This window comes from Indicator indicator, chromosome 10 (genome assembly GCF_027791375.1).
Source record: "Indicator indicator isolate 239-I01 chromosome 10, UM_Iind_1.1, whole genome shotgun sequence".
NCBI lineage: Eukaryota > Metazoa > Chordata > Aves > Piciformes > Indicatoridae > Indicator > Indicator indicator.
Genome location: NC_072019.1, coordinates 23,265,818 through 23,289,988, shown reverse-complemented (window position 1 = coordinate 23,289,988; position 24,171 = coordinate 23,265,818). Strand labels below are relative to the sequence as shown.

General features: G+C 43.2%; 1 protein-coding gene across 1 annotated transcript in view; it reads left to right on the top strand.

Moving 5' to 3' along the window:
* Positions 1-24,171, top strand: part of TRABD2B (TraB domain containing 2B) — a 292,610-nt gene that overhangs the window by 90,066 nt on the left and 178,373 nt on the right. The window lies entirely within an intron of this gene.

The window sequence follows — 24,171 nt, the reverse complement described above, 5'->3', positions numbered from 1 at the left end:
TCTCCTTGTTTGCTGCTCTGCATGGGCAATTCAGTCATAAATAAAATGATTTCCTGAAATCATTACGCAGCTTTGAGGAGAAACCTGGACTTGAGGTTGCAGTAGACACTTAAGGAATAGGACATTCTGTTACTCTTCCCTTGAAATCACCTGAGTTGGTCTTGCCAGCATGTGTAACTTCTCCTTGGCCTAGAGCCATCACCACTTGGGCTGTGTGCTTGCCTTATCTCACCAGCTAAGCAAGCTCAGGCATGATCAGTCTTTGCATGGGGGATTGCCAGGGGGAATCAGAGGAGTGAGCCACTGGTGAGATTTGCAAAGTGGGATTAATCCCTCTGAGTCAGTGCTGAGCCACTGAGTCTGCCCAGCTTTTGGGGGTAACCCATTCCCTCTGTGATCATGAGCAATCTGCTGTTCTTGCTTAATGGTTTAGTAGTCATAAGGTCTTGGGTGACAGGTTGGACTTAATGATCCCTGAGGTCTTTTCCAACCTTATCGATTCTGTGATACTGTGAATTAAAGATAAAACAAAACCAACCAAACGAAAAACAACAGAAACAACAGTCCTGAAACCAAAAGGCCAAAGTGTTTTAGATCTTTGCCTTAAATAAACGTTTATTTTACTGTTACTTAGGTGAGCAAGGGAAGCCATGATGAAATACAGTGAAATATGTATGCCAGCCTGAGGGTTAATAAAGGTCTGCCCAGCATCCTTCCTCCAAGCCCTAGAGGTATTCAGGAAAAGCAAGACTGGTCTAAAAAATAATGAAGAAAATTGCCTTTTGGATGTAAGATGTCATTCATTAAACAGCAGAGCCCATTGCTGTAGATGGGTATCTGGGGCATGACATTAACAAGGTTGAAAGGGAGTGTGAAGAGAAGATCAGTGTGACTGTACCAAGCCTCCAACCATCTGTCACACTGAGGTGCTGCTCAGAGCCATTGCATTTGCAGCTAGGATATGCAAGATCCTTAAGTATGTTTTTTTGGAAAGGGGTGAGGGATGGAGGCTGGTGAAGATTTGGTGCAGGGGTCATTGAATAGCCTTCTACAGCTATTTGAAGGGCAGTTACAAAGATGTCAGTGCCAAACTGTGGAATGCCACGTGATAAAACAGTGAGTAGTGAACAATAACAAATTGCAGCTTGGGAGGTTTAAATTAGACATAAAGAAAAAGTTTTTGCAAGGGTGGAGCAGCCCTGGAAGCACTCCTGGTTACCCAAGCTGTTATGGTATCTCTGTCCTTGGAGGCTTTCAAGACTTGGCTAGACAAAGCATTGGCTGACCTGACTTACTGTCAGCAATAGTCTTGCTATGAGTGGAAGCTTAGACTGAAGTCTTTTAGAGATTGCTTCCAACCAGTATTTGTGTGATCTTATGATATCCAGTGTGGAATTTCCTTAAAATTATGTCATTAAAAATTGAGTCCCTGGAAATTGCCAGTCTGCGTTACAAATCCCTTGTCCTGATTTCCCTTCTGCTAGTGTCTTTTTTCATCTACACTGCCAAATCACATCATAGCCCCTCAAAGAGTATGTCAGACAGTGCACTGACATGAAGAGTACTCTCTGTGCTTGCAGAAAAACTATTTTCAAAAGAAAAAGCAGAGGTATGCTTTTTGTGGTGCTTGCACCACCTACTGCAAGTCCATTTGTCTGGCTGATAGCCTGAAAAAGTTTTTGTAGCCCCTAGCTGGCCTTGCTTATGCCAGCTTTATTTGTAATGAAGTACTTCCTGGATTTTTGCTTGAATCCTTGGCCACCAGCTTCATCCAAAGAAAAGACAACTCCAGCTTCAACCAACACTTGAAAAACAGGTCACCCAATACTGTAGTCAAGTCAGGAGAAACCCACACCTCTGAAGTGAAATTATGAGAAAAGAAGGAAGATTTGAGGCTGGACAGTTCTGGCTGCCATCTCTCATTACTGTTGCCATGAAGATGCAGCCACAATAGGCCCCCATCCAAAGCTGAGCCAGACATATTTTATATAATAAGATATTTTGCAATGTTTAGGCAGGTAAGTGAAAAGTAAAGTGGCAATCTGCTCCTTTTATTTTTTTGTCACTGACTATTTGCTTTCTGGGCTGGAATAATTTATTGTTCCTTTTCTGTCCAATAGGAGAGATAAATGAGGGTGAATTCTTCAATGAGCAAAACATACATTTGGAAACATCATTTTTGAATCAAAATGAGATTTCCATAAGACCTTGCTGAATGAAGCTGTAGCAGTCTGTCTTGATCCCTCACTAAGAGGGAAAAGCAGCCAGAAATTTCAGGACTAAATCACTTTGTACTTTGTCATCTTCCTTCTTTTTTATTTTTTTGTTTATAGAAAAAGTGAATTTATTTGGCATAGAAAAATACCATATTGACAGCTCTGGAAAATAAAAGGCTCTCTTAATCCTGAGTGCAGATGTGGCACAGTCAGGATTAATGCAAAATGCCTCCCTGAGATCCAAAGAAGTCATTGCCAGTCATTTGACATAGGATGGGCACTCTGCCCCAGTACTTATCCAAGACTGTTTCATAGGCACAAGTGCCAGCTGGTGATGAAGTGCTTAAAAGTCAGTTGTGCTTTTGCCTTTCTCTGCCACTCTTGTTGCTGAGCCACACTGCCAAGGGGAGTGTGGAGTAAGGAAGAGGGAGAGAAGGCCAAAACAGGGAGGTTTATTCTCAGTAAGAAGTCATTGAAGTCACCAAACAGGCTGTCAGCAATTCACTGTGACAGAAATGGATGGGGATCCAGACTGAAACTGTCTCGAGAGGGTTGGCATCATTTCTGGTTTCTGAAGAGATGATCCTGCCTTGAGAAGGAAGAAGCTGAGTTTTGACCTGAAAGCCTGAGCGCTTGGAAGTCTCTGTTTCCAGGATCTGGGGCTCAACACCTCTCCAGTCAGGAGCTGTTTTAGTGCCAATTTAGATAGATAGGAGGTTTCACTGTCTGGTAGCAAGGCTGAGTGCCTGAGTGTAGCAGGGGTATATTAAGATGAGTCTTGGCGTACACCCACGAAGCACTGAAGTTTCTCCCCAACCACAAGTGCAAGCATTAATGCAGTCTGCAGGCACCACTTGCCCTCGATGCTGCCTGTATGCTGGAGTGCAACATTGCTCTGAGTCCAGCATGAACCAACTGATGTCTTAGCACCTGTACAGGCCTAAACGTGGTGCACAGACAGCACTACAGAGCCCCTCTGAGCCATGAGGAGTCAGGGAGTTTATGCTATTAAAAGCAGAGGATCCTGTATTTTCCTCATCACCTAACAACACTGTAGCCTGGAGGTGGTTGTGAATTGGATTTGGTATATTCAGTCTTTTCTTTTGCATGCTTCGGGAGCACTCTTGTATGTGTGAAAGGTTGTTTGTTCTTATTTTGCATTTTTTCTCTGAAGTATATGACTTTTTCATCAGGGTGAAAATCTGTCAAATGGCAATTTCAGGCTGCCTAGAAATTATGAGGGAGGCTCTGGAATCTATTAAAGAATAAATGTCAGAAGAAAATTACTGCAGAGTTTTTCTGCCCTTTCTTGGTTTACTCCTTGACGTTGACTTTCTTTGTTTACTGATGTATGCTTTTTGTGCAGAGTTAACGAAAAAAAAAACCTTTGTAAAAAAGGTGCTACAGTTATTAACTGTTTTTGCATGTCTGCAGTGTGCAGGCTCTGTATGTATGTGTACTTATGGTCTTTCATCAAGATAAACCTCCTTAGGAAAAAAAAAAAGAGAGAGAAAGAAGGACTGGATGCCATAAACCCAGAACTAAGTCATTCTTTTTTTTTTTCCCCTGTGAATATTTCTGAATTATACTTGTAATGCACCATAACAACAAACAACATGTTTTCTTAAGTGTAAGTAGACTTGCTGGTGAGGAAGTCTGTGCCAAAGCTATTTTTGAGCAAGCAGCTGTCAAGGGCCTAAACAAAACCTGAAGTGTGCACACGCATTATGAATTGCACTCTCATTCAGAGACAGACAGAAGACAGTGAACTTGTTAAATTTTCCTAGATTGACTGTGAAAAGATGACTTTTAGGTGACTGATGACATTGATTATGGCACCTGTACCAGCCCCTTCCAAAGCTCAGCCTATAATCCTTGATCTTCTTTTAAAGCACTTTGTAATTCCAGTATAAAATGGAAACAGTATTTAAAGAAGGGTCATATCCTCTATTGTTTGGCATAACTTTGCCAGCCTTGTATCTGATAGCCCTGAGAACACTGAACAGACTTGGTCCAGAGTAGGTTCCATCAGAGGCTGAAGGATGTCCCAGGCAGAAGGAGACAAGCAGTACTAGGAGCAAGTGCAGGCAGTTGATTGTATCTTTTCTTCTCAAAGCTGGAAATCACTTCCATGTCTACAGGAGTCATCAGGAATTACTGCTCTGTGCAATATGAACTGGCCAAAGAAATGACATCCCAGAGTTTGACTGCATTGTGAGCTTTTCTTTATCCAGTTTAGTTCTTCATAGATGTGTTTAGTTTATTACATCCTTCAGTATAGCACTGGGAAAAGGTGTGGGACAGTCTGGAGGTTCCAAGGATTTAAGAACTGGAAACCTACAATTAATTTTGGTTAAGGAATTGTGATGGATTTAGATGTTTTAAGCAGCAAAGAATGAGCTAAGGTTCTTGTGCTGTTCTGCAGGGCTGGATTAAGTCCAGGCACAGTTTACTGCTGGGAGGGAAGTTATGACAATACCATGTCTGGAAGGACAGGATGGCTTTTCAGTTCAGTTTAGCAGGGCCTAGCTCACATTGACACAAGTGCTCCCTTGCACTGTGGTGATGGTGTTGATTATTGTCAGCAGGCTGTGAAAATGAGACATGTTTTATAGGAGACCCTTTTTGCATGTGTGCAAATCAAGTGATGTGAAATTCAGCAGGTTTGTGGCTGTTGAACCGGGCCACAGAGAGTCTGTTGGGGCAGGCGTGTTCCGAAACTTTACGAAGGCTAAAATACCTCCCAGTAGCTGTGTTATCAAAGAAGGAGGCAGTAAATTTTCTGAGCACATGCCATAGCACTGAGCTGCATCAGAAGGGAAGCTGACAGAGTTCAGTTTGATCAAAGTCTGCGCAATGGATCACTAAAACCCAGCAAAATAACACTGCTTACAAAGTGAGCTGGTGAGACTGCAGTGATCTCACATCCCAGTGATTCCCTCAAACTTCATCTGTAGGGCATCCATACCAAGCAAACCTATCTTGTTGTCTAAACACTGTCCAGAACTCATCACTTGTTTTGTTATTAGCTCACCAGTTACATCATAGGATATACTTGGTAAAATACTTTGGGGGAAAGATTTAGCAGTTTTAATATGTGTGCAACACCTTACTTGTTTGATGTCTCTCCAGTACCTGGATGAATACATCAAACCTGGGGAGGGACTTTTTACAAGGGCTTGTTGTGGTAAGATGAGGGGGAATGGCTTTAATCTTGAGGAAGGTAGATTTAGACTGGAGATTATGAAGAAATTCTTTCCAGTGAGGGTAGTGAGACACTGGAACAGGTTGCCCAGGGAGATCATGGATGTGCCCTCCCTGGAGGTGTTCAAGGCCAGGTTGATTGAGTTCTTGAGCAGCCTGGTCTAGTGGAAGGTGTCCCTGCCCAAGGCAGGGGGATTGAAATGAGATGATCTTCAAGGTCCCTTGGAACCCAAACAATTCTGTAATTCTGAGAGTCTGTGATCCACCAGCATTTGGTTTGATTAGTATGGGCAACAAAATCCTTCAAGGCCATGCAGCTATTTGGAGAGCCTGGCTATAGATATGCACAAGAGGGTAAAAAGTTTACTTTAGCTTTGGTACTGTTGACCCTTCAGTGCTGGGTCAAGGGAGGATGATCTTTGAGGTCTCTTCCAACTGGTTGTGTTCTGTGATTCTGTGAAACAGGGACTGAGATTCTCTAAGCCTAGTTAGAGAGCAAACAGGGGTGATAGCAGGTGTAATGCTTGATTTTGGAAATGGTGTTTTTCTTTCTTGGAAATTCTTTATATTTACAAAGCATAACAGTTTTCTTCTGAGATCTTTGAATTTTCAGAGAAAATCAGTATTAGTCCCAAATTTAGAATTAGATCTTTTTAGTACTGCTTCCCAGGAGTTTAATTAGCTGGAATTAAGGTAAATAATTTCTTGTTGTATTGCTGAAAATCAAACAGTTTGGGAGTGAACTCCAAAGGAAAGGTTTTTTTCATATCCTAGGTGAAATTAGCCCAGAATAGCTTTAATTTGAAGATGATTTTTGAAATGCAGCATCCTCCTTGACTTCTGAGAAAAAAATGTTTTTAAAACTCAATGTGTTCTTGTGGTGTGTCAGTCTGAGAAATAAAAACATCTCATAATCTATTCAGAAACCTTTTCAGGAAAGTGTTTTCAAATAATTTGACTTTTATTTCCACTGAAATGCATCAGTGAATATTCTAAATGTGTGTAAATTTTTAAGTGTTAATAATGTAAAAATCATTTGAATAGATCCATACAACACATGCCATGTTCACAGTTTCTCAAATTTCTAGACAGCAGACACAGAAGCACAAAACTGTTTCTTATTTATTAGAACCTATGTAAAAGCTCAGATCAAGAGACTGCATTTGCAAAAACTCCTTGCAACATGTTCCTTGTACTTTTTCTTTGTTATGACAAAATGAATTGAGTAGATTTGGGCAGGAGGTGGCATAAAATAGGCTTTAATGAAATCCATGTACCTCTGAATGGCTGAGGGACCATGAAGTGGAAACCAGCCTTGTTACCCATAGGCTGTGCACCCTCATTGCAGCTCAGGTGGTGCAAGCTGAGCTCTCTCCCCTTGTAGAGGTGATCAGAGAAGTGGCATAAATAAGATGAAGATATGACTGGCCAACTTAGTAGAGAAGAGAAGGTTCCAACTGAACACTGATGGAACCATCTGAAACTAGGTGGAAAATGACCTGAGTTTCTTCTCCCAAGCTCTCAACAGGAGTTAAAAAGGAGAAGGCAAATCCATGGTGTGGTTGGAAGGGACAACTTCAACCTCTGTGAAGTCAAACAGTGTAAATTTTATTGATGATTATTGGGCCATGCAGGCCACCACCAGGTCCAGGGCCTCTGAATGAAGGAGGACAACGCTATGGAGAAAGGCAGTTGAAGAGAACGTAATGATAATAGCAGTCCTATACCTAGGTTTGTGAGAGGAAACAAGAAGATTACCTCACAAAATAAATATTACTTAAGCTATTCACTTAAGAAAGGAAAGTTAGTGCCTAGGCATCATGCCTAAATGTAAGAGATTTATCCTTCTCTTGGAACTGTGCTGCTTCTGCCAGAAGTTCTGCATTAGGTTCTCCTGTGGGACTACACCACCATCTGGTTCAACCTATTGTTCTAAGGACTTCTAAGGCTATGTTTAAGTATCTAACCATACATTCTGTGTGCACTGATGCATCCAATTATTTACATGGTTACAAACATACACATTCTGTTTATTGAGAAGTGTTGAGGTTTATGATATGTAAGCAATGCTCTGTAGGCTGTAGTAAGGGTTCACAAGATGTCCAAACCAAGGCATGATAGTTCCCCTTAACTGAAATCCCTGGTCAATGTATGTTTTATTACACTCTTGAAGAATGCATTTTCCACTCCAAATCTGAGTTGCTTTCACTTACTGTCTGCTGAAACATCTCTTTTTTGTAATTCAGAGGGACTTGCAAGACCCTTGGCCAGTAGAACTCTAATAAAATCCATCCATGGTAGAGAGGGAGAGGCTGCTGCTATAGCCTTTATCTCAGTAGACAATGATGCTAACAAGAGTGGTATGACTGAAGGTCCATATTTGAAACAAGCCACCAGGGCATCTTCAGGCTCTTGTGTGTGAAGATGGACTTGGTGGAGATGTGAGATGAAGCACTTAAAGGTGCTGAGAGGGTCTCTTGTGTGCTGAGAACTGTGCTGAGTCTCAAAATTGTTCTCATCACTCTAGCAGGAACATTGCTTTGCTCTCCTTGATAATAAATGCTAAAGACAGGGAAGTCTGGAGTACTGAAATCTCCCTAGAAAAACTGAAGATGGTCATAGTCAATGGACAGGGTGCAAAAGCTTGTGAAAGTCAAGTGAAACAGAGCAATGAGTGGTACTGGGGCAGTGTGTTCCAGGTAAGATGGCTGCTGATGGATGCAGATTCCGTATGAGAGATTCTTGCCATATACAAACACACAACTAAAAGTCATCTATTTGATCAACATTCCCTGAGCCTCATTCTGTGAGCTTTACTCCTTGTAAGTAGGATTCACTTATGCAAGGAATATGAAGGAGGTGAAGATATTCAGCACCTCCCTAAGCTGAGAGTTCGGCCTGGAAATCCAAGTGACTTTCTTATCCTGACATGCAAGTGCTTTCAGCTACCTGTAATTACACTTTATCTGCAATTTAACTTGAGTCAAGGAACTGCTGCTCCACAAGACAAAGGGTTGTGTTTGGATCCTGGCTGGGTGCATGGCAGAGGATTTATCCTTCCAGGTAGAGAGCCAGTGAAGGTGGCCCTTTGGAGGTTTGAACAACACATGTCTAGAGTATATGAACATCCTCTATGTCCAGGATGGGAGCATGCTAAAAACATGTGTGTGCATGTGTGAGAATGCAGGCTGGAAAGCTGTTACTCCATCCACAGATGCTTGTGACAGGAGCAACCACAACACTGCAGAGAACCCCCAAACACTGTGGGCTAGGGCTTTACAAGCAAAAGAAAACTCCAGTGAAAACAAACAGCCCCCAGGCTAATGAGCTGCCTCACTGTTTGTGAATGGGGATGTGGGACAAGAATGCTGGAGAAAAGCAGGGTAGATATGGAGCTGTTTAGCAAGCTCAGTAGCTGGGGGTCTTTTTTCTATCATGGCTCAGTCAAGCACAACCTCAGGTTTCAACAGCTGGTTAGCCACATCCATTCCAGAGTTCATGTTATTAGATTTTGTTTTTATTCTTATTGTTGTTTTGTAACCAGGAGGGCTGCAGTGGCTTCCAGCATGCTGCATCTCTGCAGACCTTGTGAGCCTCTCCTGTATGAAGTGGGAAGGAAGGAGAAAGACACATTTGAAACTAAAACAAAATAGAGGGGAAAAAAAAGAGCTCTGGCATTTGCTGAAGAATTCTCTCCACAATGCTGAAGTTGCATAAGTGCTGTCTTTGTTTCAATCAAAAATCTGCTTTTTGGGTTGAAACAAGGCCACCACTAACAAGGCCAGGAAAGAAATTTTCTAATGGTTCGAAGTGAATTTAGGATTTTGATGGAGCATTTGATTCAGGATATGGTTCATATAGCTGAAGAAACAGAAATACAGAGCCACATGAGCCAATGCATACAAAAATGCCAGAGTGCAGACACAGCTTAGGCACCCTCACCACATGGCCAAGGGATTTAAAGGGGAACCCTATTCTTCTATAAGCAAGGGAAATGATGAAGTGACAGATAAGAGCATTCAAAGAGAATGACACAAGGTACTTTAAAGCATTTGGGAAGAATTTTATGGTGAGATGGATTGATTACAGGCAGTGTTACTGGGCTATACAAATCCTCGATGGCAACGAACCAGCCCAGACTGAATTTGGCTTAGATAGTGCATTGTATAATCCTCTGAAGTTTGCATGGTGTGTTTTCCTATCTGAGGTTTTTGTCCCCCTTTAATTCCTTCATTTCCTTGGTCAGTTCCTGGAACATTTGGTTTTTTCCTCTTTTAAAAGTAATCACCCTGAGAACTAGCTTGGGAGCAATGGGTAGCCTGTACCAGTGAGCATGATGCTTTTTCTGCTGACTTTCTGCCTCTCAGAGCACCCTTCTGAGGTTCCAAGACAGTAGAGAGAAGCAAGTGAAAGTGCCACAAAATACAAGTGCTGTGTCACATACATTTGTTATTCAGCCTCACATCTCTAGCCATGGACCATCCTGCTCCCACCATGTCCCTTGCAGAAACCATGTCTCTCATCAGTCCAGAGCTGCTTCTCAGAAATGGGTATGTTGCCAGTATCATGATGTTAGTCTGTAAGAATTGGGTCAGATCCTATCCAGCCATCAGGAGCTGGTGGTACATATTCAGCATGGAAGTGTCCAGTGTCCACATGTTTCTGTCCAGTTTGGGGCAGGCAGGCGTTCTTAGGACTTCCTGAGTTGGAGGCTGTATCTACAACAGATAGGTCAGACCATTCCCAACAATAAAAAGTATCAGACCATCTTACCCTGAAAGTGTCTCTGAGTAGACCAGGTTGGCTTTCTCAGCAGCTGCTGGTCAAATTACACCACCTGAAAGCAGTGAAACCCGAAAGGAAAGAATGGAGAGAGATGGGAAAACCACTACCCATCGCTTTCATAAGCAACTCACCTTTTCTTCCTGTAGCAATAGTTCTTTCTGTCCCAGGTAATTGAATTTGACACATTTTAGCCATGCTAACCTTTGGCTTTCAACACATCTCTCATATTGTGGTCAATTATTTTTTGGCAAGCCAAATACCATCTGCAGTTATGCTTGTGAAAATAAAATCACATGGGCCATCAGTTCCCATGCTTCAGGCATATGCTTACAATGGTTGAGGTCAGAAAGAAATCACACTGCTCACAGCAGATTGAGGCTTTGACACCTTCTTCTGTAGCATCTGGAAGCAACAGCTGCTGGAAGCAGCATACCAACCCTGCTGGGCCAAATCCTCCTATGATCAAGAGCAGGTCTTGATGAGACTTTTCCACTACAGAGTATTGTACTTACCATGTTGTTTTCCTCCCTCATGAAAGTAAGCCTACTTGACTGGCACTGCTTACTTTTCATTCTGGGCTGTATGGGCAATTCCAGCAAGAGTAGGTCACCTAAGAAATGTGTGGCAGAGCCAGAAGGAAAAACCCAGCTGCCTTACCCCAGTCATAGGCAAAAGAGCCCAGCCCAGATCTCTGTCTAAAAACAACAACAAAAAACCCCCAAACAAACAAAAAGGCCATTTTAATGAGAGCAGCCCAGAGGGGTTTGCATGGGTAGCTGATGAATGATTCAGTGTGTGGCCCAGTGCATGGATTTCCTGAACCAGGAAGCCCAAAAATAACGATTCCCTATTCCTTGTGCTGTCTTTTGTGAAGCTTTGTGCAAATTTCTGCCTCAGTTTCCTCAGCTAATAGAAGGCTCAATGGTAATTCCCTTCTTTTGCTCAGTAAATTGAGATCTCTGTTGAAAACTACCAATGTAGTTGGTAATAAGCATCAGTATTATTATACCTTTCCTTAGCATCAGTATTACTATACCTTTCCTTAGAGGTGGCATAGTGTGATTTTCTTGGTTTATTGCAAGGAAGGAGGCATGCCTGGTCCTCTCCCAGCTTTGTGTCCTGACAGGTTGTGCCATGATCAGGAGTGGCATCAATGTACCATCAGCCACATCAGGGGCTTCCTCTCTTGGAGAAAGCCAGATGGATTCAAGAAGTTCTGCCTGCCTCTAATGACTGCCTTTGGATGACATTGGCAGATTTCCTACCCTTAATCATGTAGGAAGGACTCGGCAGTCTGTATTACAACTTTACAAGAACACGAATTTACAGGGAATTTTATGGACGATATAAATCTTTTTAAAGGATTGCCAAGACTCTAGGACACTTGAGGTTTGGGGTTTGAGTGTGTATATGTTTACTTGTATATATTTATACAGTTCTCTGTTTCCACAAGCCTCCTTTTGTGGTGTAGTAACGATCCTACAGATTCCCTGCTCTTACGACCACCATGAAATGTTGATAAATTAAACTCCCTGAGCAAGATGCTGATGCCCTCCACCTTCCCCTCTGAGGAGGGAGTGCAAGGAACCTGAATTTAATGGGGCAGCCAGCTGGTGTACTGGTGTGAAGCCATTGCTTCCCCTTGGAGACAGGGTTACAAGCATAATGAGCATCCAGCAGCAAAAAGTGGATCTAGGGGTTTCTGGGTGGTAATATTAACACTTTGGTAATGGCTTAGAGGAAAGCCCTAAGTCCTCTTGGACCTGGCTTCTGCCTGGTCGAGAAACCACACATCTCAGATGAACATTGTTCCATCTGGAACAGTGCCTATAAAATACTCCATCCTGGAGAGGGAAACAGGCAAAGGAGAGAAGTGAACACAAACATGGAAGACAAAATGAAAATATCATAGGGCTGGAAAAGAGGCATGAACCTCTTCTACTCTCTGAATGCCACTAAGCCACCCCTTTCACCTTGAGCTGTTCTCCGGAGGAAGTGGGAGGGAATCCAAAGCTGTGCTTGTGTCTTCACAAAAGTTCCCAAAGGGCATCTCTTCACATTCAGACACCAAGACACATGTACATTTCCAGATCCCTGTCTTGCACGCTTTGCGTGCTCAGGAATGTCTTTCAGGGTCGTGCTGTCAGCTCTTCCAACAAAGTCAGTTAATACTGCCGTGCCTGCCAAGCAGTGCATGGATATAGCTGGGAGAACACATTTTTATTTAAACAGCAACACAAGCAAATAGATTCCCCATTCCTTCCCTCCTTCTGTCTGCAATTCAAGTGGACTCCCAGTCCTGGGGTATTATTCCTGGCTGAAAGGGAAAGTTTATGAGTCCCATGTTACTGCTCTTGGCAGCTCATCACACTATTCCTGTAATGCTGCAGCACAGGTCTGGTCAAGGAGCAAAGCATACAAAGAGATGGGAGTTTGGGATAACCAAGAAGTGCTTCAGGTCAGGAGCAACATGGATGGAGACATGCAGATGTGGTATACAGATGAGCTCCTTCAAGCTGCCCAAACCCCGAGCTGAGGAGAAAAGCACAGAACAGATAGAAGACAGACAGCATTTCTCAGAGTGTTTTGCCCAGATAAGCCTTCTGAGTATATCCATTTGCAAATGTGGAAGTCCCTGGGAAAAAAAGAGAGAAGACAGGAGAGAAATTGTTGCCATTTGTACAGGACTTGAAGTACTAGGCTTTAGGTGCAGCCAAGGAGAGCCAGGTTTGACCTTCATGAAGTCTTTTCTAGCAGGAGAGAAAGAAGAGATTGGGAAAGATGTTGAGCTTCCACTGTGGAAGATTTTTCAAGGGAGCTTAGGCATGAATCTGTCAAGGACTGGCCTATTTCTGTGATTCCCTGTTAGACCTAAAGATGTGTCTGCTTTACAGAGCCTAAACTGTAGGCTGCTGTTAGATATCATGGTGATAGTTTCAACAACTGTGGAAGCCTGAAGAAGAAGCACTTAGATAATGCTAGCAGACCACTCCCCACCATCCCAGATGATTTGAGGGGTTGGGTAGAGGGAGGTCATTCTATCTGAGCATTTAAACCTTACATACTAGTGAGGCATCTGTTTTCTATACCCAGCCTTGCAGCACTGATCTTGGCTGCTCAGACTCCCCTCTTCCACTGTTACAGCTTCTGGTCTGAAAGTCTAGAGCAGAAATAACATGTAGACAGTTGCATGCATGTGTCCAGGACAGGAGATTCTTCATGATCCTGGGGACATCTGAAGTGCTGAAACAGAAGAGTTTGTTACATCCATTCCCTGCAAGCAGGGCCAGGATTAAAGGCATGTATGACAGAGTCCAAATAACCCTATTCTCCTCAGACACCTGAAAGATGAGAAGGAAATCATGGCCAGTCATTTCAGTTGCAAGAGGGGCTGTGATGGTCATCCATCCTGTTGCACTGAAGCTGATTTAAAATATGCTGTCTCAAGAAGATATCTGCTCTCTGCATTTATTTTTTGATGTTAAATACACATGACAGTAACTCCCTGGCCATTCAGATCAGATGCATGTTTCACAATGAATGCAGACTTGAGACATTTTCTCCCAAAGCATCAGCCTATGTAGTCCATGACTCACACTGTCTTTAACTGGTGTAATCCAGAATCATTCCTGTGATTGCTTCTGTGAAGAACCTGGCCCTGGCTTTGCTGCCTGTCATAGGCACATCAAGTTTCTGCTTTGAATAACACAAATGGGAACAGAATTCTGACATGCGATGCAATCACTGAATTTTGAGTGTTGCCAGCAGAGGTCTTAAAGCTTCAGCTCTCTACCACGCAAGCCTGTATTCTGTGTCTTTGGGAAGGATGCCTGACATCCTGAATGTCTGTTTTATAAGGGAGGCTTGCCTGGGAATAATCCTGTGAACTTGTGTGGCTTTCATGGTCATTAAATACACGGCACCCCTGTGTATTTGCAGCACTGTAAAAGTATGGTCAGATCAACAGCATTAGATTTTGCCTTTGGATGAACGCTGAAGCCAGCACTTTAGGGAAAAAATGAATGTTGGGTGTGCTCTGTGCAATCTTTGCTCCTTCTCTAGGACACATCATGAATATTTTTACTCCCATGTAAATGTAAGGTTTTTAGTTGTTCTCATGAACCAAGGATGGGGCATGAAGGGTTAATCCTTCCTTCCTTCCTTCCTTCCGAATTCCTTCCTTCTGAATTCCTTCCTTCCGAATTCCTTCTGAATTCCTTCCTTCCTTCCGAATTCCTTCCTTCCGAATTCCTTCCTTCCTTCCGAATTCCTTCCGAATTCCTTCCTTCCTTCCAAATTCCTTCCTTCCAAATTCCTTCCTTCCTTCCTTCCGAATTCCTTCTGAATTCCTTCCTTCCTTCCTTCCTTCCGAATTCCTTCCTTCCTTCCGAATTCCTTCCAAATTCCTTCCTTCCGAATTCCTTCCTTCCGAATTCCTTCCTTCTTCCTTCCTCCCGAATTCCTTTCTTCTGAATTCCTTTGTTCTGAATTCTTTCCTTCCGAATTCCTTCCTTCCAAATTCCTTTCTTCCTTTGAAATTCCTTCCAAATTCCTTCCTTCTTTCCCTTCTTGCTTCCTTCCTCCTGAATTCCTTCCTTCCAAATTCCTTCCATCCTCTTTTCTTTCCTTCCAAATTCCTTCCTTCTTTCATTTCCTTCCAGGCCTGGAACATGAAGGGTAATAGCAGGTAGGCTATTTCATGCTTGCGTGTGTTTCGTTTTCTGACATTATTTTTCCTTCCTCTCTCTTTGGTATTCCTTGCTAGTGGATCTTGCTGGACCTCAGAAGCTGTGCTGGTTAATGTGCACAGTGCAAGGGCCACTGTGTGCAGGGCTGAGGTCAAAGCTCTGGGGAATAACCTGCCCCTTGCAGCCTTCCAACTTGCAGCTCACAAGGTGGCAAAACCAGGACTTGCTGCGTCACAGTGCTGCAGCTCAGCAGCTCTGGGGGAGATGATGTAGCAGGTTACTGGGTTGAGTCTCAGTAGTTCTTAAGGCACTATCCATGTTGGGCTACTACCTGAAGGTCCTCAGTCCTAACAGTGAGTTACCTCCTTTTCCATGGCTCATCCTCCTGGGGCAGGACTGTGGCATATGCAGAATCACAGACGTGAGATCATCAAGTCCAACTGTCAATACAGGATCAGCAGAGATCTCCACCACTGCATCCCAACTCCTGGTTTATTTATCAAGCATGCTGACTTAGTCATAATTGCTATTAAAGATATAACTATAATTTAAGCTCATATTATATATACACAGTTAGGATAATAATGACACTAATAACAGACACTATAATACTACCACCTTCTCTCTCACACCTGGGCAAGAGAAATGGTGCAGGTCCCAGATGAGAAAGGTGAGAAAGCTGAAACCTGGCTCTCTCCCCCTTCCTCTGCAAAGTCCTGTGTTGCAGACACCTCAGGCTGAGCTTTGATTTTCCACCCTAAATCCCGTTAAGCTCCTGATCCCTCTAGCTGGGAGCGGAGATGACACTGTATCCCAGGGCAGCAGAGTGGTGGCTGGGAGCTTCAGGCCTGGAGTATTAAATCAAAGCTTTCTTGCTGGGTTTAGGTAATCCAAATGGGCACCATTCCCTTTTGTCCACCAATGGGCCTGAGGGGGCCGGTGCTCAATTACTTTACTGGGCCAGGAGTACAAAAAGATTCTAAAAAGAACTAATAATAGCCATATTAATAATACATCTGGAGAGTATGGCCCAGTTAAGGGACCGAATGCATTTTGAGTGGGGCTCTGGACCATGTGAAAATCACTCCGTTGCCTTTCTTCATCAGAGGATAGCTCATGTATTTGAATTAAAAATTAAAATACTTCCTGCTGGGAGGGAGGAGTGCAGAAACCACAAACATTCCAGTGGCTTATCCTTCCCTTTACTGCAGCAGTGGGCAGTTGGCTGTTAAAACCTCAAATCTCACTTCTGTCTGGGAGAAGGGCTTGATGTCATCCCTAGGGAAAGCCATATCCATGCTTCTGTCCCCACTTAGGAGATTTCTTTAGGGCATTTGCAAATGAAGAGCTGAATCTTCCATTACTGGAGCTCCATAAGAAGCCAGGTGCATCGTGCCTGGACTGTTGGTCCTAGATGTGGTGGTAGGCTCCACCTCGCAGGTGAGAGCCACTGCAGCAGACACGTCACATGCCTATTTCCATTGAGGCCACTGGAGGAGGACAAATGGTATTAGGCTGAATTTGGAAATGTCTGAAGCTTCAAGAAGTTTAGTTCTTCCAAATACGAGCCTTAAACCCAGGGGTAGATCTAACATCAGTGTTGATGGGGAGTGGGGTGGGGTTGATATTTCAGGCTTCTTTGCACTGGTAGCCAGGCTTCTTGTCTTGAAACAATTTTGTGGGAACTGTGGTGGTGTATCTGATTGAAGAATGGCACATTTTGTGTCTCCAAAAATCTTTCCATCCCACAAGATACCTGTAGCCAACACCACTTTCTGAGTCCTAATGGATCATGGAGTGGGAGGGATGTCTGTCCAGACAGTTATACTGCACGTGGGTGTATTTGATGTGCTGCCACCAAGTGCCTTCTGATCAGAAGCCAGCTGGGGATCTACAGAGTAGTTTTGGCTTTATTTTCTGAGGCATCATTAATGACAAGTCTGGCTTTTGCTAGAGCTGGGCCAAGCTTGACTCCAGCTGGCCAGGGGAGAAAGTGAAAACACAGGTGATGGTGGTGGCAAGGCAGGAGTTATTTCAGGACAGACTTCCCTTGGAGCAACTTGCCTCTCTGAAGTGCATAGTTACAGGGCAAGAGAGCTGCTTGTCAGCTACCTATGCAGCAAAGGCTTGAGCTTGAGTCTCACTCAGGCTGCATCCAGGCTGGCTGCAGACGACCCATATGTAACAAAGAAGTGGAAGTCTCCTCAGTGTTGCAGTACAGTTCATCTTGGAAGGCATCTACAGAGCTCTTTAGTCCAATCTACCAGTGAAAGCAGGGTCACCTTTAAAGTTGCAACCCCTCTCTGTGCTCCCTTGAGCATCTGAGTTTATGTCAATCCAAGTAAGCCGTATTATCTTTGAAGTAGTGGATGTGTATCAGCTCTGTGCATTTGGAAAGCAGTGGGTTTGGAAGTTCCCTAAGACATAAATGAGCTGGCCAGCAGAGTGGCTGTGCAGGAGCTCATCTCTGGGCTGTGGCAGCTGCTGCTGGAAGGGAGAAGTGATCCCACCTCTGTACTTCAGGCCTCCAGGGACTGGAGTTAAACCACCAGTACAGAAAGAAAGCATGGAAGGTGAAAAGAGAAGTCAAATTAACATGCACAAAGTCCAAGAGAGAGCTGGGAATAGAAAAACAAACAAACCAACCAACCCAAAACCCAAAACCAAACAGGTTTTGGGAGTTGTGGGCCAGGAATTATCCAATGTGCTCTGGCCATAGCATTCTCCGTGTCTCCTGATGTCCTGCTTCCTCATGTCCAGCTGCTCTTTAATGCACAGCTTGATGGCATCATGCAATGGGCCTCCAGGAAAAGAGAAGGCATATCTGCTGAAGAAATCACATCGTATGCTCAAAAAGATTCTTCCATTTTTCTTAGGAAGAAGCTGAAAAGGTTGATTAAAGAAGAGGGGGGTATAGGAAAGCATTAACTGGGGCAGCACTGGGCTGGGGCTCAGCAGAGGTGGTTTCTGACTCTAGCCTGGCATGGACACATTGCTTTGAACTCCTGTGCCTCAGTTTCCTCATCTCTAAAAGTAACACCCAAGTGTTACTCTTGTGCATGCTCACTCACACCGTGCTGGGACCTCACATTTCATGGCATTCAGGAGTGTCAGCTCTCCTGCACTTCCAACCATTGGAAATTGGCTCTGGGCAATGGGGACAAGGGGAGGATCTAATAAAGCTTGGTGTTGACTTATCCTCGGCAGTTCAGCTGTCAGATAGAGATCAGCAGCAATATAGCAGAACCCTTATTGTTTATTTGGCCTGCAGTTTTCCTCCATGAGGAATGACTCTGGGATAGAGGGCAGAGTATGGAGAGGAAAGGGTGCAGCAGGGGCAGTCAGTGTTCCTGCAGATGGAGAGGAGAGGACACGTTTCTGCTGGTCAGGGCTATGCTGGCTGTCTTGGGGAGGGCAGGTTTGTGCTTCCAGTGTCCTTTCCAGCAGAGCCCACCTGTTGCTTTTCCATAGTGGAGACAAGCCATTGCAGTGCACACATTTTGTCAGGCTGGCACCATCTTTGCTGAAAGTACTTCCCTCATTCCTGCACACTTCTGCTGTTGTCCCTACAAAAAGGTAAAGTGTGGGAATACACAGAGCAGTCTTAGAAGAGAAAGTCCCTTCTCCCTGAAATCTGATAGCATGTTATAAAGCAGGCTGATAGAAAACTCTCTGTAACCAGGATTCTAGAGATATCAGGCACAGGTCACTTAGAGGGACAGAAAATGGTAATATAAGTGGTTAGGTTTTATTTATTTTTTTCCTATCTGTATACTGTTATTCTGAAATGTATATTCTGCCCTGGGAGCACTGAGCAGTGTTCATGTGAGCCCTTTCTGGTAGCTGTGCTCTGAGCATCCCACTAAGCAAACACAGAAATCACCAACGGTGCTCAGTGACCCTCACTCCAGCTTGACCTGCCAGGCTGGAGATCTCTTTGGTGAAAGTCTGCTATGTGTTAGCAACTAACTGTTCAAACACAGATGCTGCCTGTGTCAAGGAGGCTTTTTGCTCAGAAAGTACAGACAAATATTGATCCTCTATTGAGCCTGGAGAGCAGGCTGGAGCAACGCAGTGACGTGTGATAGGAGCTGAAAGAGGTCCCACAGCACAGGACTAGAGGATACTAAAGGGCCTCTTATTTGCTGATTGAGCAAAGCTTGACGTGTGTCTAATCCCTCTGGCCAATGTGGTCACGGGGGTTTAGCTTTAACCAATTTCTAATTAAAAGTGTTTACAGATGAGCGCTTTATTTACCCAGCATTAATTATAAAGGGCTTTACTCTAGCAGGGAGCAAAAAAGTTTCCTGTCTGCTGCAGCAAAGCCCTTGCTGGGAGCTGGCTTTCCCCAGAAGGTCCATAATAAAGTTATTATAATAACGACAGCCTTTGTGATGAGATCCTGAGCAGATGGGGGCAGGAGAGGTGGGAGTGGGAGCGTTTCCACAACCCAGGTTTAGGAGTCCTCTATTTCCATGTTTTCTGCCTGGACGTTTGCCAGTCACCATCCAAGGTCTTCTTGGTCCAGAAGTCATTAGTTTAAACCCCAGTGTAATCACATATGAAGTTATACATGTATAAAGTGAAAACAGGAGGATGTTGGCTGGTTTAAGATGCTCTCTGCTGTTGGCAAAGGGCTGCATGCACAGGGGGACACCTGGTCATAGCTCTGGGGGTCTGTATGTGTCTATAACAAAAAGCAGCATGTCTCTGGGCAGCTCAGACAGAGCCAAACACAAAAGGCTATTTTGTGTTTGTCTGCTTTTTTTGGTTGAATAAAACCAAATTTTATCTTCCACACCATGCCCATTTTTACAAGATTTCTCAGCAGAAGAAAAGCTATTTTTCATTGCAGAGCTTTTGTGACCTTTGCTTCAAAAAAAAAAAAAAAGAAAAATCTACTTGAAAATATCAAGTTTAACAAATTATTCCTTTTAAATTAGTTTCTATATATTTCTCTATTAGAAATATTTTACTGTATGTTGTAACAGCCTGTAATTCTACACACACACAAACACAAAAAAAAACCCCAACCCAACTTCTAGAAGTGCTGTTCTTGAGAAATTTTGATTCCTGGAAGCACAGGCTCTGAGATGTTGACATTTCCCACACAATTTGCTGTTCTGACAATTTTAGTGATAGCCACCACTGCGTGCAGAGCTGCTAACAGGGTACATGGGAATAAGAGAGAGGTGGTAAAAGCAGCCAGCTTCAGCCTCCTCTCTGTACAGTGATCTGCACTGATTTTTTTTAAACAAGGAGTTTTGATGGGCTTTTTGTCCTTTTTGCAGACTTTTTGGTGCTAGTGAAAATTTGCCCCTTGATTTGTAAACAAGTTATTTTCTTTAAAATTCAAAGGAGAAATTACAGATACCATAGCCAAGAACTGGCACACAGAAAGGTCTAATTCTGTGAAGTGCTTGTGTGAATTCATCTATATTGAATTCAACTGTTTTTAAAAGAACTGCCATAACATATTGCCCAGGCAATAGAATAGTTATTCCTTTGTGAGTGTAGTGTTGTGATTCAGATGGATTTTCTTTTCATGTACTGAGGAGTATTCACCTTATGAAAGAGACTGGTAAAGAAGTATATTTGATGTGCATAGCACACACATTTTAGGGGCAGTCTGTAAACCAGATCTTTTCTGCCAGGCATTTCTTTCATATTCACTATATGATTTTATTCTTGCCATCACCCAGTACTCAGCCTTGCACTGTTTATCTTTAAGTCCTCTCAGTCTTTCTGCAAAATATCATCATTAGTAATACGGGAAAAGAAGAAAGGGTCCAGGAAGCATCATCACAAACCTCATGAACCTGTTTATTGCAGATCATTTTGTCTCTATATACCCCAGCTGCATTTGCTATGCCATGGATCAGTTCATCCCCATGCCTCTCTCTACCAGGAAGGATGTTTTTAGTGACCCTGTCAGCTTGGGGTAAGCATGTGGCTCTTCCTAGCTTGCACACATCTCCTCATGTTGCCTGAGCACACCTGAAGAGAGATGTTGGTCTGTGGTGACAGTTTGCTGTATCTAAGATGGGGGCTTTGTCCAGGCTTGCCTAGATTGTGAATTTGCATAAAGCTATGTTACTCAGCTCAGCAGTTTCCCAGTAATCCTTGGGGTAAAGTTGTGTTCTAGGCTGGTGCCTTATCTGCAGTGAATGTGCCTGTGAGAGCCCAGTTAATGCCAAATTCTGCTTAAGGGAAATCTTTAACTTTTGCTATGATATTGTAACTTACTGAGTGCTGCAGAGGAAATTACCACACAGTCCTTCTAAAAAGATCTGCCTCTGCCATAGTCATACAGAGCTTGAAAAGGTTTATTGAGGGGGGACTTCAGAGATACTTTCCATTAAAAATGCAATTTCCTTATTAAAAAGAAAGTAATTGTAGTTTAAATGGTGCTGTAAAAGCTGAGTTAAAAATAAAGGAGAATCATATGAATTCAGGGCCATGTTCACATCTTAGTACAAAACTTGCTAAACTCATAGTATTCTACAGCAAGCAAGGGAAGATGGGATTAGAGACTAGTGATGGCATGCAAGACCTTTGCCTGCTCCAGTTCTGGTGCAGCTGATGTATTTCAGGTCTTGAAACCCATGGAAGCCAGCAATCAGCCTGGAAAACAAGGTGATGTGGTGAGGCCAAGCAGAGCAGCTCCAGGTGTGATGGGGACAGCAAGCTGCAGGCTCTCTGCTGGCGAGCAGGGCTATGGGCTCAGCCTTTAGTCTGCTGCAGAATCCTCTCTGGGTCCTGTGTTGTGTTTGTGTGATATTAAGTGGTTTAGTGCCTTCTCAGGCATGCCCAGAAAGGCTGCCTTGCAGACAGGCTATAAGAGGTCCTTTGCCTGCTGAGGAAGCCCCAGGATGGATGAAAAGTGCCTCGGCAGATAACAGACCTCAGTCGCTCCCAACCATTGCTCCGGAGCTGTCCTCCATGCATGTGCTGCAGGGCCTTAGAAATTATCTGAACTGCAGTGATTCTTTCTAGAAAATTGCCCATTGGGTGAGATGTGTCCCATGGAGAATAGCTACAGTATTCCTAACAGCAGCATTCAGGTACCAGTATGAGTTTGGGAGCCCAGCAGGTTGGGATGGGACTGTGCTGTGCACTAATTCAAAAGGGAAGGCAAAGTTGCCATTTTGCCTGGCAGGTTGCCCTCAGTGGGTACAAACTACCTACTAGAGGTGCTGGGAAACACTGTTCCTTTAGGCAAGTCCTTAACATGGCATGATTTATTTTTTTGCACTGCTAGTAGCCAGACATCTTGGCTTCTGTAAGCATAAGCAGAAATCCCCAGACTCTAATCCCACCTACCTTCAGCTGCTTTTTGTATTTTTAATCTGATGTGGAGGCCCTTTGGCCCGTGAAAGCCTGTGGGTCTTAAAGACTTTCCCCATGAATTTACATACTGTAAGTAATGCTTTTGTCAGTCCTTTAGAGTAAAACCTCGGTGAAAAATGGTTTCACCCACAGGTTCATCATAAACCCCAAGCATCATCTGAGGCTAGCAGGGTTTCCCTGACCTCCCTCCTCCCTTTTGTTTCCTTTTCTCCCCTCCTCCTTCTTACTCAGTTCATGATTTCATTTAAAATGATGGTGAAAGATGTGAAAGAAGATACTCACAGCAAGATGTAAAGCCCTCCAGTCTGTCAGCATGCCTCAGAGAAAAAAAAAATCCAAAAAAACAACAAATCATCATGGGCAGGAGTATTGTGACCTGAGAATCGACAAATTCAGTGTCTTCAACATTAGGGGCTGACTTTGGCAGGCAAAGAGGAGTTCAAACAATGGTTCAAGGTTTTATCAGGAATGCTCCCTGATGATGGCAGCATTGAGATATTGGCCTCAAACAGCAACCAGGCTCTTCCATCCTGAAAGCCATCCCAGAAATCTGAAGAGGTTCATAACACTTCACATTTTGACAGCACTTCTTCAATTCAGACACCATCTAGGCATTAATAAATGAGACCTCCTGAGATCCTTGCTGTGAGCAGAGCTACATGGTAAATGAATTTTCCAATTCATTGAGGTTTTGGGAAGCAAGTGAAAAAAACATAGTTCCATATTGGAACAAAAAAAAGCAGAATTGTTTTGGATCATTTGAAACATTTTCAATACATTTAAAGCACTTCATTCAGATTTCAACCCCTTATAATTTCATAGAAAGTAGAGTCTTTTTTTAAAGAAAGTAATTTTGCAGGAAGGAACCAAACTTCTCAGTGGAAGTATGGAAACAGACCATTTGAATTTTTAAAAAAAGAAATATTCCCCTTATTTTTTCCAGTAAAGAAATATTTTCATAATGGCTATGATTTTATTTTTACATAATTTAATTAAAATAAGAGGTCTTCTAAAGAAAACTAGCCAACCAGTTGATTCCTTGTATCAACTCTGTTTGTTTCTTCTCAGGCTGTTCCTCTTCTTATCAGATCTCATTCACAACTGAGGCTAAGTGGAATCCCTTGGGTTTTCCTTTTTTTTTTTCCCCAGGGAAGCATCCTGCATAGTCATCACAAGTAAGAGGATCTCCTGAGATGTCTCTTTTCCCAGGAGACAGCTGTGACTGTTGAAATTCCCTGTTGGCTTCAGAGTATTTTATGATGGAAGTTTAATGAAAACTGATGCATTTCCATGGGAATGTTCCAATTTCAGCCAAGTGGTATTTTCTAACAAAGAACATTTTGTCAAGAGCATTCCCATCCAGTGTTCCTGCATCTTACCTCAATTAGGTCTTTTAAAAACACAGACACAAACAACACATGGATAACAGCATTTCCATAGTCTAGTAAGAGGATGAAATCTGAAAGAGATTAGGAGAAAACAGGGAGATCACTGTTATTTTGGAATGAGGTGGGGGAGGGTGACACATTCAGAACTGCACAGCTCTGGAGATACAAGACCTGCACTTTTCCATGTGCATGTTTCTGTGGGGGCTGCCACATTCAATCAGAGAAATCACCCTGGTCGATGAAATTTATGAAGTTGCCCAGCGATGAGCCTGCATTGTAAATAAAGGCAAATTAGCTGGCAGTATGTTAGCACGTATTTCACTCGTGTCACAGTGCAATAATGAACCTTGTATCAAAGCCTGCAACACCATCTGAGTTTTATATGGCCCATTTCCTACATGTTTTGAACAGTGGAACCAATTTATAATGTAATGATTTTTCCATACATAATATCTTTCTTATGATTTCCAAAACTCGGAGCTTTTACTATGAGTAGGGCTGAAGGCAGCCTCGTAAAGGATATGAAAAGAAGGCTGGCTA